Consider the following 6,286-nt stretch of genomic DNA (forward strand, 5'->3'; position numbering starts at 1 on the left):
CTAAGCCTCGCGCCTCAGAGCCCCGGGCCGGGCCTGCCAGGGTCCCCTAGACCCCAGGTCCCTCACGCCCTTCGCACGCGAGGATGGGATGGCCTCCTTCGCCTCTGTCTGTCCGCGAGAGGAGCTCTACCTCTTGGCCTTTATCCCCAAAGAGAACATCCACTTGCTTTGACTTGGACGTAAGAAATATTTTTCGCTTATGGGTCATTGTAATTGTTCAAGTAAACTCTGAAAACGTTGGCAGTTATTCTCACGTGGAGAGGCTCCTTCACGAATCCATCACGCTGCGCAGTGGTGTACCCATGCGTCAGTAGAGGCAGAAAGTGAAGGAAGACACCAAAGTCACTAGGTGGGACTGGGGCTGGCCACCCTAGGGACATTCCCCAGCGGCTCATTCCTAATCGCCTTGGTTTAAAGACAACACACCTGTTTTTTCTCCTCGGAGGGTGGAGGGTACTGATGGTGGAGAAGAGGGATAAGGGGACAACCAGGGAATGTGGGCACATGGGTATCCTCAGTGTACACAAATGTCCCATTCCTAAGAGCGGTTTTTAATTTTATTCCTATGTCATTTTTTTAAAATTAAGGTTTTGTCATTTTTAGAGCACCTTTAGGTTCACGGCGCAGTTGGGTGTGGAGATTTCCCATATACCCACTGCCTTCACACATGCACAGCCTCCGCCGTTTGCAACATTCGTCGCCAGGGGGTACGTTTGCCATGGTTGATAAGCCTGTATTGAACATCATCATCATCCAAAGTCCATCATTTACATTAGGGCTCACTCTTGGTGTACGTTCTACGGGTTTGGACAGGTGATGTATTATTTAGCAAATAACCCCAAACCAATTGGATCCACGTTTGTGAAATAAGGTTAATAGTGGTCGACCCCAGTTTGGAATTTTTTTTTTTTTTAATTTTTTTTTCAACGTTTATTTATTTTTGGGACAGAGAGAGAGACAGAGCATGAATGGGGGAGGGGCAGAGAGAGAGGGAGACACAGAATCGGAAACAGGCTCCAGGCTCCGAGCCATCAGCCCAGAGCCCGACGGGGGGGGGGGGGGGGGGGGGGGGGGGCTCGAACTCACAGACCGCGAGATCGTGACCTGGCTGAAGTCGGCCGCTTAACTGACTGCGCCACCCAGGCGCTCCCAGTTTGGAATTTGAAAGCAAGAAGGAAAAGGAGAAATAGGACTGTTGAGTAATATACTGGTTTTCTTATGCAGATTTGAAGGCAGTTCCGAGAGTAATTCCGGAAGCATTCCGAGCAATATGATAGTGCCACCTGGGAAGAGATACATAGTGTTCCACGGGGACGCCTTTGAACGCAGGCCTCATTTGGATGTGTAGATTTCTGATAATCGAAATTAGTCCATCTTTCCTCCCCCCCCCCCTTTCTTCCATCTTTGTTTCAGTTTCACAAAAGATTTAGGGATGTAGCTTAATGACTGATTTCAATTAAAGCTACTTTGAAATGTGGAAATATATAAATGTGGAGTTAATACTATGATTTTAGGCATTGCCAAATTTATTCCCCAGATTCTTGGTGATCACTGACTACATCCTGTAATACTCAGATTAAGACAGGGTATAGGTATGTTACTGAAAAATTATGTAGATCAAAATTGAAATCGTGGGACAAAATGTTTTCCTGTTGACCGTGAATTGTTATTTGGGAAGTGCTTTAAAAATCTCTATTTTGAAATTGTAGGGATTCCTAGTTCTCCCTTAAAATTTTTCTAGTAATGAAATGTATAGATTGAACCACACGGGATTGCCAGGATTTTGGTTTTATTTGGTCAAAATAGTAAAAAACTGGCAATTTTGTGTGATTCAACCTAATATCTGAATAGGAAAAAATTTACTTAAAAAGAGGTTGAAGTTAATTCTTTTTTGATATGGATGATTACCTCCTAATGTATTGATTTTATAAGTTAAAATTTTATATATTGAGTTTACTTACAGCAGGAACCATTTAAAATTTACCAGACTTTTCTGTTTTGCACATGTGTGGTATGATATCCTGACTAGAAATTCAGGAATTTAGGGGCAACTAGAAACCTTTCAGCACATGTCTTTCGCAGCATTAACCACAATCCTCCCTGACAAGTTGGAGGTTACTGACTTTGAAACATAGCCAGTTGCCGAGAACCCAGTGTGTATTCTTTCCATGACCCTTAAAAACTGGCCTGTTTCCTATTAATGATTTTTTGTTTTGTTTGAGGCATGCTGTGGTCCAGTTTCCTGGTTAATTTCCAGATCTTCTGCCATTCTTCTTGTACAACTCATTTTCTTTGTGGTGGGTCTCACCCAGAGATACCATGTATAGAAAGGGGGCTTCTGGAAATTATCATGTTTCAGCAACAAAATTGTTTAAACATCTGACTATCATTTACAACCAACATCTCTGGTCTGATCCATGGAAAATATCACACATAGCAGAGAAAATTGAGAAGAGCTGGCAGAAGATCTCTGTTGAGTTTGCTTTGTGGACTGTTCAAATGGACTCCTAGGAGACCTCAGGCCAAGGGTATTTCTTTTTACTTCAATTTAACTTGTTGGGTGTGTTCCTTTCTGTGGAGACCAGAGGATCAGAGTCTGGTTTTGAAGGTGAACTTGAGAAATCAATTAGCCCAGCCTCCCCCTGTCTGGAAACTCAGCATCACGATGGACACAGAGCCTGGTCCAAGGCAAGAGGAGGCTCTTCAAAATTGTTGGGCAGGCAGGGGGCATTCTTGTTGGCCCTCACCCTTGCTGATGTTCTAGTCCCAGGTCACTATTTTTTTTTTTATGTTTATTTATTTATCTTGAGAGAGAGAGGGAGAGAGAATTCCAAGCAGGCTCCATATTGTCAGTGCAGAGCCTTGATGTGGGGCTCAAACCCACAAACTGCAAGATCGTGACCTGAGCCGAAGTCAGTCATTTAACCGACTGAGCCACCTCGGTGCCCCCCAAGTCACCATTGTTCTGAGGGCCCTGTACAGGAGGGAACTCCTAGTGGTTTGCACCAGTAGTTTGTCATCCTGGAGAGCCATTGACTAGACCTGTCCTATAAATCTTTGGTTGGAACTTTGAATATATCTTGTTTTTAGGAGTTCATTGGCTTGTCGATTTCTCTAAGGCCATTTTCTCCAGGTTTTTTTTTTTTTAATTTTAACATTTATTTATTTATTTTTGAGAGACAGAGACAGAGTGCGAGTAGCAGAGGGGCAGACACAGAATCTGAAACAGGCTCCAGGCTCTGAGCCATCAGCACAGAGCCCCATGCAGGGCTTGAACCCATGTATGGTGAGATCATGACCCAAGCAGAAGTCAGATGCTTAATCGACTGAACCACCCAGGCATCCCTCCAGGGTTTTTGTTGTTGTTGTTGTTGTTGCTTTTTTTTTTGCTGAGATAAGGAAAAGCTGCCAAGAACCCTTAGTCAGTTAGCCTGGAGGGAACCTTGGAAGCTGAATTGCTTTCCTCTTAAGGTATGACTCGTCTTGCTCACGATGAGATTTCCCTCTACTTTGAAGGTGTTGAGCTCAACAGGGATGAGACGATTCCACAGCTTTAGGAACACTGGTAACAGCCCTACTTTCCTTGACATAAGATGTGAAGTTCTTTGTTGAGCCCTATTGGGCACATGCTCCTAGAATATAAATTACACTATTATTAATGCAGTTTGCAGGATAAAAACTTTGGGATAATTAGTGAACAAGTCAGTCACCCGTAAGACACACAATCAGAGCAAATCTGGCTTCATTAGTTTCTTCACAACGTGAAACTCCTGGTTAATAATTATAGCTGTCTTAATTGAACATCAGGTGGTAGTTTTCTATCAGCTGAGGAAGAAATAGATTTTGGTTTCATGCTCTTATCTTGTACTAATTAAGGTATGAAATGTCTTTATTTACAAAAGCATGTTTGCGTGTCTTTAATTTTTTTTTAATGTTTTTATTTATTTTTGAGACAAAGAGAGACAGAGCATGAGCAGGGGAGGGGCAGAGAGAGAGGGGGACACAGAATCCGAAGCAGGCTCCAGGCTCTGAGCTGTCAGCATAGAGCCCGACGTGGGGCTCGAACTCACAGACCGTGAGATCATGACCTGAGCCGAAGTCAGACACCCAAGCAGCTGAGCCACCCAGGTGCCCCTGCGTGTCTTTAAATGAGTGCTAGCCAGTAGAAATGGAGGACTTTCTGCATCTGTGGTTTAACATTTTCTAGTAGTCCCATTGAAAAGTAAACAGGAAACAGGTGAAATTTATTTTTAGTGATAACTATTTAACTTACTATATCACAAATATCATGTTACCATGTAATCACTATAAAAATCATTAACGAGATATTTTGTATTTTTATTTTTGTATGAAATCTTAGAAATCCAGTATATATTTGTCCATGTAGAGTACATATTAATTTGGACCGGCCACATTTCAAATGCTCAGTCACCGCATGTAGCTAGTGGCTGTTGGACTGGACAGTGCAGCTTTAAACTGAGATTGTATCTGTAGTTAGGCAGAGGATTTTATAGGGGAGAGAGAAATGGGCAGGAAAGAGAGAGACGGGGAAAAAAAAGAGTTCCTCTGGATACGGAGATTCCTTGGCACCAGATTTCCAAGAGTGTGCATTCCTCTGTTCAACATCTAACCTTTAAACCGAAAACATTGACTCTTTAACACCCCAGCAGGAGATTGTGATTACAAGAAGAAAACAATCTTGTAGACTCAGTGTCTGCCCTAAACAAGTTGAGAAGTGAGAGTAGGTGGTTGTGGTCTGATGGAATCCGAATGGGCTTTGGGAACAGAACAGGTAGAATGGAGTTCAGACCAGCCCTGCTGTGTCTGAGCTGTGAGCTTATGCACGTCTGTAGCTTCTTTGGCCCTTACCCACTTTAATAATGGGCACAAAAGTGCTAGTCTTGCAGAATTTTAGTGGGGATTAAATTAGATTCCTTATAGGACTGTACTTCGTGCGGTCAGTGTGCAGTATGTGCAAGTCTCCGGGTGTTGTCTGCCTCTGACTCCATGTATTTTTCCCATTAGGGCACTTTGCTCATCTCCCTTCGCTCCTTCTTTTAAAGTCTGAACGGATTTCCTGCTCCACATTCCCAGAACCTCAATTTCTGATGCAGCGCTGAATCATAGGCCTGCTGCTGTTGTGATTATGGTATAAATATCAGAAACTTATTGCTGAGGCACCAGTAATGATGGCAACAACAATTCGGCTACTGTCCGTTCCAAATCCACGTGAAATGTTCCATTAAGTCACTCCAGACTCCCCGCAAAGAGCAGCAGTACTTCTGTTTTTGGCCAATGGGTGGTAGCATTGTCTAAGCCACTGATCTCTGAGCTGCTGGGTCTTCAGGGTTAGTTTTCCTTTTTTTTGTGCTTTGCCAATTATCTGCGGTTCATTCCCTCAACCTGGAAGAGAGGGAGCTTTTCATCAAAAAGTCTAGGACTCTGGAGTACAATGGCAGCTTCCAGAATGTGAGAGGAAGGCCAGGACACAGAGCTGCTGTTCATTCAGACACTGGGGGAGACTGCTCAGGTCCAGAGTCAACGTGTCTGTCGGGGTGGGTCCAGGGCAGGAGTCTGGGAGGCTGATGGGCATCCAATGCTGGTCCTGTAGGTTCACTGTGAGCACTGGGAAGTGACTTTATCACTTTCATCCCCTTATTAGGGGATCATCTTTGAATTAGGAGGATGTGCTTTAAAAATATTCTGCTTTTTATTTTTTTCTTTTAGTATCTCGTCACCTGAAATTTGCCATACACGCCCCTCCCCCCCAACACCCACTACAATGCCGGTTTGGCTTTCTGAATACTAATGTTTAGGCTCCTCGTTACTCGACTATTTGAATTAAAGGGAGTCTGATCATACTTGCAGACTTAGACTTCTTTCAGACTTTCCTTTACATTTCCTGATTTTTGTCAGGTGGCTGATTTGGTATGGATCAAGAGAACAACATTTGGAAAATGCAGAAAATCACGAAGAAGAAAATAAAATCCAACCATTGGCTTTAAAAGATATGTGTGTTGGGTAATAGGATAGAAAACTATTGGTTGTTATAGAGGCATGGACTAAACCAGAAAAAACTTCTGAATTGAAGTCAAGCTACATGCATTTTATGATTAACCCTGCTGACAAAAGAGGGGGGGAACATGAAGCATCTAGGATTATCTTGTTTTGTCGGATTATTCAGTTATTCACTAATATATGAAATCATTTAAGGACCTTCTGCGTGCTGATCAGGGAGAGGGGAGTTAAGCACTGAATAAGACGGTTTTTTGCCTGTAAGCTCCTT

The sequence above is a fragment of the Prionailurus bengalensis genome, chromosome E4, assembly GCF_016509475.1.
Source record: "Prionailurus bengalensis isolate Pbe53 chromosome E4, Fcat_Pben_1.1_paternal_pri, whole genome shotgun sequence".
In the NCBI taxonomy this organism is placed as follows: domain Eukaryota; kingdom Metazoa; phylum Chordata; class Mammalia; order Carnivora; family Felidae; genus Prionailurus; species Prionailurus bengalensis.